This window comes from Pelodiscus sinensis, chromosome 26 (genome assembly GCF_052426305.1).
Source record: "Pelodiscus sinensis isolate ZL-2025 chromosome 26, ASM5242630v1, whole genome shotgun sequence".
NCBI lineage: Eukaryota > Metazoa > Chordata > Testudines > Trionychidae > Pelodiscus > Pelodiscus sinensis.
The window spans coordinates 21,196,002-21,209,773 of NC_143077.1; the positions used below are offsets into that span (position 1 = coordinate 21,196,002).

The 13,772-nt window shown below is 45.0% G+C and overlaps 1 protein-coding gene and 1 non-coding gene across 3 annotated transcripts in view; both read left to right on the plus strand.

The window, feature by feature from the left end:
- Positions 1–13,772, plus strand: part of PPP1R8 (protein phosphatase 1 regulatory subunit 8) — a 45,700-nt gene that overhangs the window by 18,591 nt on the left and 13,337 nt on the right. The window lies entirely within an intron of this gene.
- LOC112547730 (small Cajal body-specific RNA 1) lies at positions 2,033–2,198 on the plus strand. Its single transcript, XR_003091542.1, has one exon.

Genomic DNA, 13,772 nt, shown 5'->3' on the forward strand with positions numbered 1-13,772 from the left:
CCAGTTACTGTGGGGGAGGGCCCAATCTTTTCCCTAAGCTCCCTTCCTGAGCAACGTGCCTGGGAATTGGCAGAGCAGGCTTGGGCCAGGTCACTCCACTTCGCCTTGCTACTGGGAGTGGGCCTGACCCCTGCTGACAGCGCTGGGCCCCACTGGGCCTCCCAAAGTGTGGGGCTTGAGGGAGTCCCCCAAACCATCCTTGGGGTAAGACAGTTCTGACCTTCTGGGCCAAAATTGTCCTTTAGTTTTAAGAGTTCATATCCATCTCTTCTGTTTATCGCTTCCCTCCAACATAGTTCTAGAGAGCAGCCGTATTCCTTCTAAGCCCTCCTTTTGCTGGGCTTGTTTGTCCCCCTCATAAAACTCCTTTCCTCTCCTCACCCTACTAGCACTTTTCTGCATCTGAGTTTGAATTTATCTTTTGGGACAGTGGGCAAATCCCCAACAAAACCTATTCATCAACAATTTAAAAAATAAATCCAATTATTTCCAAAACTGTTACTGTATTAAAATAAGTTTTTGTGTGTCCCCAAAAGTACATGTGCTATTGAAGGCTTTAGTGTAGCTGGTCTCGCATTCTGACTAGCAGTCTTCCTTGGCTCCAGGTGCTTGGTTTTTCTAAGCAGTAGCTCATTTAACTAATGCCTGGGGGTCCCAAATGTCAAATCCAAAATGAGTTGTAATAGATGAGTCTGAGATGCTTGCTGCAGGGGTTTATTGTTGTAGGTTGCCCTGTGATATGTTTACAACCAGAGTAATGCTGCTCACTTGCCTAGAGTTCAGCAGCGGGTATAAAACCATCCAGGGAGACACAGGTTTTCAAAATTGGCAATGCCAAAGGAATGCTGCTAAAGCAAGACAGTCAGAACATTGTGACGCTGAGGTCACGTGAAAAGGAGCTGGTGGTAGTCATTGATCACTGGTGTGCCATATGTGATATTGCAGGAACTTTGGACAGCCAGGAAGAATTGCCCCAATGTCACGGGAGATGCTGTTTGATCTGCTGATATGTATTTTCGTTATGGTACCAAGAAAACCATCTCTTCCCTTTAACAATGCGTGTTCTGGAACACACATTTGTCACAAGCCACAGCCTAGTTATAATTCAAAATTTTTTTCCCACTACACAGTGTACCCATCCTAGTTAGTCATGGGGTGATGAAAGAACCTACATTCTTTGGGCTTTTTTAAACCCTTTGACACATCTCCCATCACCTAGTACCACTGTCTGTAGTATTGTCTGCCTGTTCAGAATGTAAGTTTGTTGGGATGGGAAGTATGTATTGAGTAGTGCAGAGTACTCCCATAGTCAAATAGCAGATATGTAACACTTCAGTAAGCGGTTCCCTCGTTGGAATGCGGACATGCTACTCTAATGCCCTGGCATCCGTGCTTCTGATTCTTCCATGTTGTAATAGCTTATCCTGCCATAAGCCATAAATCACAGCCAGGAATTTCACTGTGAAAAATACTTTTCAGTCATCCTGCAGCATCTATATTCCAACACTTACTAGTATATAAAACTTCTGGTCATACCATGAGTAAAGGATGGATGTGTTTGACATCAAGAACCTGAAAATGCAATTGACTTCACTGATTTTCATTGACCAACTTCATAGGGCTGTAAAAAGAGCAAAGATAATGACAGGCAAAGTGGATTTTAAAATTTTTCACTTTCTAATCTAGCATTGTTGGTAAATGTGTTTTGGGAACAAACATTCCTTCACAACTTTTAAAGTTGACTGTCCCTTTTAAGGTTCAGCTATTTAAATAAGTTGAAATTCTCTGGATGTTTTTCTGTAGTTAGCAGTGCCTAGGTGAGAATTGAAATGCAGGACAATGTAGCACTTTAAAGACTAACAAGATGGTTTATTAGATGATAAATTAGATAATCATCTAATAAACCATCTTGTTAGTCTTTAAAGTGCTACATTGTCCTGCATTTTGCTTCAGCTATCCCAGACTAACACGGCTACATTTCTATCACTATTCTAGGTGAGAATTGTCTCTCTTAAATCTTTACAGATTTACTAAGCACTTGATACTAACCGAGCTATCTGTATCCTAGCTCTCATAGAGAGATCTGAGATATACCTTGTGATTGCTGGGTCTGTGAAGTGCAATATTAAAGCAAGCCATGAAGTATTTAAGCTCAGCGTGTAGAGGATCATGCTGGGTTATAACTCAGAGGCACAGCTGACTTTCATCTCTGCTTAAAATGCTGTAGTGCTATTGCTATAGCACTTCAATGAAGATGCTGACACGAGGAGTGTAACAGTCTGTGTTGATATGGTCATGACTTGTACAAAATTTATCATGATCTGTACAGGTAGGCCTTCTCAAATATCATTTGAAAACTGATAATCTGCTGAACATTATTATCCCCCATTGAAATGTGTATCAGTGATAGGACTGTCAAGCGATTAAAACATTAAATCGTGATTAATCACCCGTGCCTCCCCTTTGAAACACGGTGGTGGCATTTCAATGGGTCAGTGCTGCATAGTGCCTGGGATCAGCTGGAGTCTCCAGCAGACCTCAGGCTCCATGCATCTCTGCCCCTTGGAAATGCTGCTGCGGCGTTTCCAAGGGGCAACGCATTAGGAACCTGGCATCAGCTGAGACCTCCAGCTGATCCCAGGCTCTATGCAGCACTGCCCCATTGAAATGCCGCCAAGGTGTTTCAAAGGGGAGGCACATGTGATTAATCGCGATTAAATGATTTAATCGCTGGAGTGGCACTTCAAAAGGGACAGCACAGTATTAATGCCTGCAATTAATGCGTTAATCCTGTCCTGCGTTAATCACAGGCGTTAACACAGGTCATTTGACAGTCTTAATTAATAGTATGTGAAGTTGAGTTTCTACTGTATGATTTGAGTCTGGGTAACACTCAAAACAATTTTTCAGAGATAAAGACATACTGGCATCCCCAGACAGGGATGAGTATAGTAAAGGCATAAAGGGAAACAAGAAGCCATTCTATAAATATATTAGAAGCAAGAGGAAGACCAAGGTCAGGACAGGCCCACTGCTCAGTGAGGAGGGAGAAAAAGTAACAGGAAACTTGGAAATGGCAGAGATGCTTAATGACTTTTGTCTCAGTCTTCACCAAGAAGTCTGATGATGAAGGAATGCCTAACACAGTGAATGCTAGTGGGAAGGCGGTAAGTTTAGAAGATAAAATAAAAAAAGGACAAGTTAAAAATCATGTAGAAAAGTTAAATGTCTTCAACTCACCAGGGCCTGATGAAATGCATCCTAGAATACTCAGAGCTGATAGAGGAGGTATCTGAGCCTTTAGCTATCATCTTTGGAAAATCATGGAAGACATTCTGGAGAGCTTCCAGAAGACTGGAAAAGGGCAAATCTAGTGCCAATCTATAAAAAGGGAAAAAAGAACAACCCTGGAAACTACAGACCAGTCAGTTTAACTTCTGTGCCAGGAAAGATAATGGAGCAAGTGATTAAGGAAATCATCTGCAAATACTGGGATGATAATAAGGTGATGGGGAACAGGCAGCATGGATTTGTAAAGAACAAATCGTGTTAAACCAATCTGATAGCTTTCTATGATAGGATAGCAAGTCTTGTGGATAAGGGAGAAGCAGTGGACGTGTTGTACCTAGACTTTAGTAAGGTATTTGATATGGTGCATGATATTTTTATCAATAAATTAGGCAAATACAGCTTAGATGGAGCTACTCTAAGGTGGGTGCATAACTGGCTGGATAACCATTCTCAGAGAGTAGTTATGAATGGTTCACAATCCTGCTGGAAAGGTATAACAAGTGGGGTTCCGCAGGGGTCTGTTTTGGGACTGGTTCTGTTCAATATCTTCTTCAATGATTTAGATATCGGCATAGACAGCACGCTTATTAAGTTTGCAGATGATACCAAGCTGGGAGGGTTTGCAACTGCTTTGGAGGATAGGGTCATTATTCAAAATGTTCTGGACAAACTGGAGAAATGGTCTGAGATAAACAGAATGAAGTTTAATAAGGACAAATGCAAAGTGCTCCACTTAGGAAGGAACAATAAGTTTCACACATACAGAATGGGAAGCGATTGTCTAGGAAGAAGTACAGCAAAAAGGGATCTAGGAGTTATTACAAACCACAAGCTAAATATGAGTCAACAGTGTGACACTGTTGCAAAAAAAGCAAACATGATTCTAGGGTGCATTAATAATAGGTGTGTTGTGAGCAAGATGCAAGGAGTCATTTTTCTGCTCTACTCTGTGCTGATTAGGCCACAGTTGGAGTGTTGTGTCCAGTTCTGGGCACCACATTTCAAGAAAGATGTGGAGAAATTGGAGAGGGTCCAGAGAAGAGCAACAAGAATGATTAAAGGTCTAGAGAACATTATCTATGAATGAAGACTGAAAAAATTGAGCTTGTTTAGTTTGGAAAAGAGAATATTGAGAGGGGACATGGTAGCCAGTTTTTGGGTATCTAGAAGGGTATCACAAGGAGGAGGGAGGAAAAAAATGTTGTTGGCCTGTAAGGATAGAAAAAGAAGCAATGGGTTTAAACTGCAGCAAGGGAGGTTTAGGTTGGACATTAGGAGAAAGTTCCTACCTGTCACGGTTGTTAAACACTGGGGCTGTCTCTACATTGGCATCCCTTTCCGGAAAAGGGATGCTAATGAGACACTTCGGAATTGCAAATCCGTGAGGGATTTAAATATCCCCCGCGGCATTTGCATTTACATGGCTGCCGCTTTTTTCCGGCTTGGGGTTTTTGCCGGAGAAAAGCGCCAGTCTAGATGCGATTTTCCGGAAAATAAGCCCTTTTCCGGAGGATCCCTTATTCCTACTTTCAAGGAATTCAAGGGATGCCAATGTAGGGGTGCCAATGTAGACACAGCCTGGAATAAATTGCCTAGGGATGTTGTGGAATCTCCATCTCTGGAGATATTTAAGAGTAGGTTAAATAAATGTCTATCAGGGATGGTCTAGACAGTACTGGGTCCTGCCTCTCAAGGTCCCTTCCAGTCCTAGTATTCTATGATTCTGTAACTTTAAAAGGCTTGGAAAGTGGTAGCCAGGAACGTCACAGTTCTAATCTTGTCTCTGACACAAAATCACCTTGTAGTCTTGGACAAATCACTTAGGACACACAGCACTTTATTATGATAACTGACCTTTTCCCTTAACCATCAAAAATTATAACTCAGTCTGGGCAAGTGATATTTTGCAAGCCTCAACTAGTCTTCCAACTAGGAAAACCAGCTTACCACTGGCCTTCACTTGCACAAAGGGGTGGGGAGAGAGATTGATTTCCAACTCACCTCCCCTTCTCCTGTCTCTGTTCATGACATCAGCGAGTACTTGAAGGACTCTGAATTGGCTTAGTGGTCCCTGGCTGAAAGGAAATCCAGCCTGTGAAGTGTTACATTTTGTGGTGAAAGAAATATACTTGCCTTAAATCCTATTATCTTGTTAAAGTTTATGAAGTAGTTTACATTTTTTCTTTCTTTTGCAACTAATTCTGACTTACGCACCATCAATTATAATCACTTCAAATCTACCTTTCAGTAGCTAACAAACTTATTGTTTAATCCAAACACACACTGGTTATAGAACCATAGAGCTGGAAGAGACCTCAGAAGGTCATAGAGTCCAGCCCCCTGCTCTAGGCAGGACCAATCCCAACTAAATCGACCCAGCCAGGGCTTGTCAAGCTGAGACTTAAACACCTCTAGGGATGGAGACTCCACTACTTCCCTAGGTAACCCATTCCAGTGCTTCACCACCCTCCTAGGGAAATAGTTTTTCCTAATATCCAACCTGGACCTCTCCCACCACAACTTGAGCCCATTGCTCCTTGTTTTGCCATCTGTCACTACTGAGAACAGCCTCTCTCCATCCTCTTTGGAACCTCCCTTCAGGAAGCTGAAGGCTGCTATCAAATCCCCCCTCGCTCTTCTCTTCTGCAGACTAAAGAGACCCAAGTCCCTCAGCCTCTCCTCATAGGTCTTGTGCTTCAGCCCCCTCATCATTTTGGTTGCCCTCTGCTGGACCCTCTCCAGTGCGTCCACATCCTTTTTGTAGTGGGGGGCCCGGAACTGGACACAATACTCCAGATGTGGCCTCACCAGAGCCGAATAAAGGGGAATAATGACATCTCTGGATCTGCTGGCAATGCTCCTCTTAATGCAACCTAATATGCCATTAGTCTTCTTGGCTACAAGGGCACACTGTTGACTCCTATCCAGCTTCTCATCCACTGTAACCCCCAGGTCCTTTTCTGCAGAACTACTACTTAGCTGGTTGGTCCCCAGCCTGGAACAATGCTTGGGATTCTTCCGTCCCAAGTCCAGGACTCTCCACTTGTCCTTGTTGAACCTCATCAGATTTCTTGTGGCCCAGTCCTCCAATTTGTCTAAGTCACTCTGGACCCTATCTCTGCCCTCAAGCCTATCTACCGCTCCTACTAGCTTAGTGTCATCTGCATACTTGCTGAGGGTGCAATCCATCCCTTCATCCAGGTCATTAATAAAGATATTGAACAAAACCGGTCCTAGAACTGAACCCTGGGGCACTCCTAGAAACTGACTGCCATCCTGATATCGAGCCGTTTGATCACTACCCACTGGGCCCAGCCTTCTAGCCAGCTTTCTATCCATCTTACCGTCCATTTATCCAATCCACATTCCCTTAACTTGCTGACAAGAATATTGTGGAAGACCATATCAAAAGCCTTGCTAAAGTCAGGGTATATCACATCCACTGACTTTCCCATGTCCACAGAGCCAGTTACCTCATCATAGAAGCTAATCAGATTGGTCAGGCACAACTTGCCCTTTGTGAATCCATGCTGACTATTCCTGATCACTTTCCTCTCTTCCAAGTGCCTCAAAATGGATTCCTTAAGGATCCCTTCCATGATTTTTCCAGGAACTGAGGTAAGTACCCTCGGATGCATTAAGTCTGGACCCATGGATTTGTGTACGTTTAGTTTTCTAAATAGTTCCTAACCTGTTCTTTACCCACCAAGGTCTGTCCATCTTCATCCCATCTTGCGTCACTTAGCGCATTAGTCCAGAAGCTGACCTTGTCCGTGAATACAGAGGCAAAGAAAGCATTGAGTACTTCAGCTTTCCCCACATCATGTGTCACTAGGTTACCCCCTTCATCCATTAGGGGCCCCACACCCTCTCTGATCACCTTCTTGTTAACATGCCTGTAGAACCTTTCTTACCAACAGAACACCACTGGCTATCACCTACAGTCCTCAGCTAAAACCTCTCCAGCGCATCATTAGTGATCTACAACCCATCCTGGACAATGATCCCTCACTCTCACAGGCCTTGGGAGTCAGGCCAGTCCTCGCCCACAGACAACCCGCCAACCTGAAGTATATTCTCACCAGCAACTATACACCGCACCATAATAACTCTAACTCAGGAACCAATCCATGCAACAAACCTCGGTTCCAACTCTGCCCACATATATACACCAGCAACACCATCACAGGACCTAACCAGATCAGCCATACCGTCACTGGTTCATTCTCCTGCACATCTACTTATGTAATATATGCCATCATGTGCCAACAATGCCCCTCTGCTATATACGTCGGCCAAACTGGACAGTCCCTACGTAAAAGAATAAATGGACACAAATCAGATATTAGGAATGGCAACATACAAAAACCTGTAGGGGAACACTTCAGTCTCCCTGGACACACAATTGCAGATCTAAAGGTAGCCATCCTGCAGCAAAAAAATTTCAGGACCAGATTTCAAAGAGAAACTGCTGAGCTACAGTTCATCTTCAAATTTGACACAATCAACTCAGGATTAAACAAAGACTGTGAATGGCTCTCTAACTACAAAAGCAGCTTCTCCTCTCTTGGAATTCACACCTCCAGATCAGCTACTAGAAGTGGGCCTCATCCTCCCTGATTGGATCCACCTCATCATCTCTAGCCTGATTCTGGCCTGCATATTTATACCTGCCTCTGGAAATTTCCACTACATGCATCTGATGAAGTGGGTCTTTGCCCACGAAAGCTTATGCTCCAACACTTTGGTTAGTCTATAAGGTGCCACAGGACTCCACCGCTTTTGCAGAAACCTTTCTTGTTACCCTTCACGTCCTTTGCCAGCCACAATTCCAATTGCGTTTTCGCCTTCCTGATAACCCCCGGCATTTTCGAGCTATACGTTTAAACCCCTCTCTGGTCATTTGTCCAAGTTTCCACTTTTTGTAAGCTTCCTTTTTGTGCTTAAGTTCACCAAGGATTTCCCCTGTAAGCCAATCCAGTTTCCTACCGTGTTTGCCTCTCTTGCTACGCATTGAGATGGTTTATTTCTGTGCCTTCAGTAAGGCTTCTTTAAAATACTGCCGGCTGTCCTGGACTCCTTTCCTCTTCATGTTAGCATCCTGGGGATTCTGGCCTTCAGGTCTTTTCCCCTTTCTAGAAGGGGAAAAAGGCCAGCACAGGTTAAAATAAGTGTGTGGGAAACTTCATTTGGGATAATGAGGTGGTTGCATCATCATTTTCCTTTGACTTTTTAAATAATTTTTGTTTCTCTTTTCTGGCCCTTATCCTTTGATTTGTGGCAGTTGTAAGTGAAATTCAAATGTGGTCAGCAAAGGGTTTCAGTGTTTTCTGTGTGGGAGAAGGAAAAAGGACCAGAAAAGTGTTTTAAAATGAGCAGAGGTGTTGCAGGTACCAAGATGGATCTGGTCTCACTGAAGTTAAAGGAGAGCGAGATTGTGTTTCTTTTCATTCATCACCACTCACACACTGAGACACCAGGCTGAATAAACAGAAGTGTGTGGAGAAGGGGCTAACTCGGTGCTTTCATGCGCTGGCTTCTCTCAGCTGTACAATGCAGCGCAGCAATTGGGGGGATGCGACTAATCAGTAAGCTCCTGCTTATCGGTTAGTCGATTAGTCACTACCATCCCTACTGGATCCCCCTTGTCCACATGTTTGTTGACCCTCATAGAACTCTAGCACTAGTGAGACATGATTTCCCTTTCCAGAAACCATATTGACTCTTCCACATCAAATTATGTTTATCTGTGTGTCTAATTCTGTTCTTTACTATAGTTTCAACCAATTTGCCTGGCACTGAAGTTAGACTTACCAGTTTGTAATTGTGCGGATCACCTCTAGAGCCCTTTTTAAAAACTGGCATTACATTAGCTATCCTCCAGTCAAAGGTACAGAAGATGACTTAAAGCAGGGCTACTCAACATGTGGCCTGTGAGCCGCATGTGTTTGTTTGCAGCCCGGGGTGTGGTTTGGGTTTACGCGGGGCTCAATATGTGGCCCGCGGGTGGGAGCCAGAACAAAAAAGTAGCCTATATATTGGTCTTCTGTTGAGATGCATTTTAGTAGTTAAATTCCTGGGCTGCCATTGCTCATTAAAAGTGCTGTTATATGAGTGGAAATCGGGTAAATGTTGCATTTTATTAATATCACCAGAATTGACTTAAATGGGGCTTGTGTGTTGTGTAGTCTTGCCTTAATCTTTGTATTCACTAGCCAATTAGCCCGTCATAAGACAGGATTTTCAGGATTTTCTCTCCTCCATGTTGGTCTTCTCTCCTGAGCCTCCGGTCTCTCACTCCGTCTCTCTCTTCTCCTCCTCCTCCTACTGCTTCCCCCCCCCCCCCCCCCCCAGCTCTCCTCCGCCTTCTGCGCCTCTCTCTGTCTCTCTCTGTCTCTTCATCCCCTCCTGCCTCTCACTCTCTCTCCACTCTCCTCTGTCTCTGTCGGGGATGCACACTCGTCCAGGCCCCGCCCCCCTTCGTCTCCTGCTGTGGTGCTCTGCTGAGTTCTGCGCCGCTCAGCCGAGCCGTCGCGAGGGTGCAAGAGGAGCATGCGGCCATTTGGGCTCTTCCTCCCCCCTCCCCCCCCGCCGGCGGCCTGGCTGAGTGGCGCAGAACTCAGCCAAACGCCACGGTGGGAGGCGAAGGGTGGCGGGTCGGCGACATATAGGGTTACCAGGTGTCTGGTTTTCTACTGGACAGTCTAGTTTTCAGGCCCTCTGTCCGGTAAAAAGCAGAAAATACCAGACATGTCCAGTGTCCAGTATTTTCTGGTTCTCCTGCTGGGCGCCAGACAGAAGCCTGGCGGGGGCAGGGGAGTGGCTGGGAGGGGGGCGCGATTGGTGCTGGGAGCCTCTAGTTGCCTCTGGGAAGCAGGGGAAGTTCTGTCCCTGCTCCTGAGCGCTGTTCCGGCGTGTGCTGGAGCTGCAGCTGGACTTGCTTCACTGGGACCGTGAGCGGGGCGGGCAGCACCCTGGGATCTGCACGTGCCCAGGTGAGTCCAGCTCCCTGCCAGCCAGTTCCTCCTCCCAATTTCCCACCCCTGACCAGCTTTGCTTCCCGCCAGCCGCCCCTCCCCCGTTCTCTCCTGACCAGCTATGCTGCCTCTGACCGCCCCTCCCCCCCCCCCCCCAGCTCTGCTTCCTGCCTCCTTCCCTCCCCAGCCAGCCCCGCTCCTCTCCTCTCCTCTCCTCTCCCCTCCCGGCTGGTCCCTCCCGCCCCCCAATCAAGTGTGTCTGTTTTTTTTAAACCCTATATGGTAATCCTAGTGACGTACATGGCCAAGGGGCGAGGCTGTGTACGACACCGCCTCACCCCCCTTCCCCTCCCGCCGTGGCGTTCGGCTGACTTCTGCGCCGCTCAGCCGGGCCGCTGCGGGGGAGCAAGTGGCCGTGTGGGCTCTGCATGCAGCACAGGGGTGCTGCATGGGGACCACAGCGCCCAAACAGCCGCTTGTGCCGCTTGCTCCCCGGCGGCAGCCCAGCTGAGCGGCGCAGAATTCAGCCGAGCGCCACGGCAGGAGGCAGAAGCGCCCCCCCCTCTCGCCCCCCTCCCCCCCCCCACAGGCAACATGTAATGCTACAACATTAGAGGCACAGACATTGGGCTACTATATATATGATGCTGGTCAGTGTGAAAAACTTTGCATTTATGCAACCACACTTAAGTTGAGGCCCTTGGCATGTGCTGTGAGTGTCATTGTGGCCCCTGGGATTTCCAAAGTTTAGTAGCCCTAACGTAAAGGGTAGGTTACAAACTGTCCTTCTGCAGTTTCCCATTTCAGTTCTTTCAGAACTCTTGGGTGAATCCCATCTGGTCCCAGTGACTTGTTACTGTTTAGGGTATGAATTTATTCCAAAAACTCCTTTAATGACACCTCAGTCTGAGACAGTTGCTGAGGTTTGGGAATCTCCCTAACATCCTCATCCATGGAGACTGATGCAAAATAGTCCTTTAGTATCTCTGCAATGGCCTTAGAGTCTTGCAGTGTCCTGTCAGCCTAGCGCTGCCTACAAGGAGGGGTTATGTCAGTTCAACTGCATTGCTTGGGGCAAGGGCGTGGTGGCTAACTTCCTAGTGTAGAACAAGCCTTCATCCCAGTCAGATGTAGTCTGTAAAGTTGTGTTCATTGTTATTGATTGCCATCGCCCTGCCCCTTGTCATGTCATTACACCGGTGCAAAGTGAGTGCCAGACATCCCTAAGTCAGAATGGTAACATTTACATTGGTGCTAAGTGTAAAATGGGACATTGCAATAACTTTTCCAGACCTTTGGAAATTCCTGGGTCAGATATAATAGTACTTAAAGACCTAGAGCACCATGTCCTGTAAATACCCATGTATCTGGTTCTGCTCACCTAGTAGGAGGGAGTTGGTTGAGACCATGAGAATAAAAGGTAAACAAGGAAGGAAGCCGCAACTCCACAAAAGCATTGAATTCAAGAAAACCATCTGGGGAACTACATCTAGTAAAGAAGGTGCTTTTGGAAAAAGCAGTAAATCCATTAGGATGAAAAGTTGGGGAAATTCTAAGACCTGTCATGATTAAGGTGCAGCTGACCTCAGAAGGATTAAAAGAACAAGAAGCAGGCAATATGGCTTTGCAAAGAAATGCCCAGATGCTGTATGAAGTCTTGGAAAAAATCCCTGGAACACAGACGTAATCAGGCAAACCAAATCCATTGAAACGTTCAGAAAAAAGAGAAGGGCAGCAAAAAGATTCTACCCAGATGGGCTAATATGAATGTAAGAGCTGCTCTTAGATGAGTATGTAGGGGAGGGGGAAAGCACCAAATAATGCCTCAGAAATGGCAGAGAGAGATGTCTTGTCCATTTTTTACCATAAAATACATGTTTGGACAGCTTGAAAATAAGGGAAGGCCTTGAAAAACTTTGCTGTTCACAAATCTCAGGTGAGGGAATACATACCAAATGTGAATGTTTGTCAAATGTCAGACATCAACAGGTCCAAGTGACAATTGTAGGTGAAAAGAATTTTTGACAGCATTTGGTAATCTCTCATGCAATCATGCTCAGAAGTTAAACATTTGTCCAAATAGACTCTGATAGAAACATGACTGTATAGATTGTAAATTGGCTGCAGGCCTGATGGTAAAAGGATGATAAATGATGTGTAGAGTTGGCAGAGAATTTGTGCCCCAGTGTCTTTAAATCTTTGGGTAATGATCTAGAAAAGAGAATAAACACATTACATTGGCTACGCATTCATTAATGAATATTAACTTATGAGAAGCTGTAAATACCATGAGAGCAGAGAAATAATGCAAAGGGGATAGAGAGCTTAACACAAACACAGAAAACAAAATGAGGCTCACTTTAGAAAAAGTAAGTTCCTCCGTGTGAAGGAAATAAATCAAACCAATTCAATGGGGAATAAAAACCTGAACATCAGTAATGCTGAAAGAGGCTTAAAGGTGGTAAGAGTGTGCCAATTAGCCATAGGTTTATAAAGCAGATGAGCAGAAAGTGAGCCCAGGGCAATTTTGTACCTGTGAAGAGGGCACAGGAATAGAAGTAAAGATGTCTGGGTCCTGCTCCTGGCTCTGCTGTTCAGTGTGACTTGGCGCTTAGTCAGACATGTCGGCCTTCCCCATGCTCTCCAGGACTATAATTAGAATGGTTCTAGGCCTCCATGTTACTAGAAGGATGACCTAACAAAACAGCAGGAAGAGCAACTTAAATGATGAGGAGCTGGAGGAATTAAGTTGTCATTTAAAGAGCTACATCCATTTACAAGAAACTTTGAGGTTTCAGCTACTGCACAAGGCCTGTGTGTCCCCATGTTCTTCCAATACATGGGACTTCAGAACCTTAAGCACTTGGAAACCAGGAACTGCTCAGTTAAGCTTTCCCATGCTTCTTCATGTACAGTCATCCTTAGTGCAGCCTCTTCTCAGGACATTACCTGTTCAAACATTCTTTGGTCAGTAGGACATTTTTGCCTCAATTGCAGAACAATCATAGGAGAAGGTCCTTAATATGTTGCCAGCATCTCTAATTGTGATTGTTCAGGCGGAAGCAAGGAGAAAAGGCAAGTCACCTTGGTCTCCACCAATCAGCAGCAGATCTCCTCACATGAGTGCTGATCAGGGTAAAGTAAATAAGTGACTTGAAATCAACAAGCAGGAAACCTTGATTTAAAACATCATTATAAAGCAAAAAGGTAAAACATGGTTCAGGTTACATCCCTAGTGAAGGGTTGATTCTCTTCGGTTATTAACCACTAAACATGTAGCTTGGTTTCCAAATGTAGCCTGTACACTAAATGTGGTGCTTTTTGCTGACCAGGAGGAGAAGCCATGTCTCTCTGCATGTTCATTTAAGCAATTATATAATTTAGATTAATTAAGAGTCTTAGTGTTCATATTTTCTATTGTTAGACAATGGTGAATGATGCATTTTTATTTACTAGATGATTAATTATTAACCTGCAATTTGCATCAAGCTGTATTTGGATGAA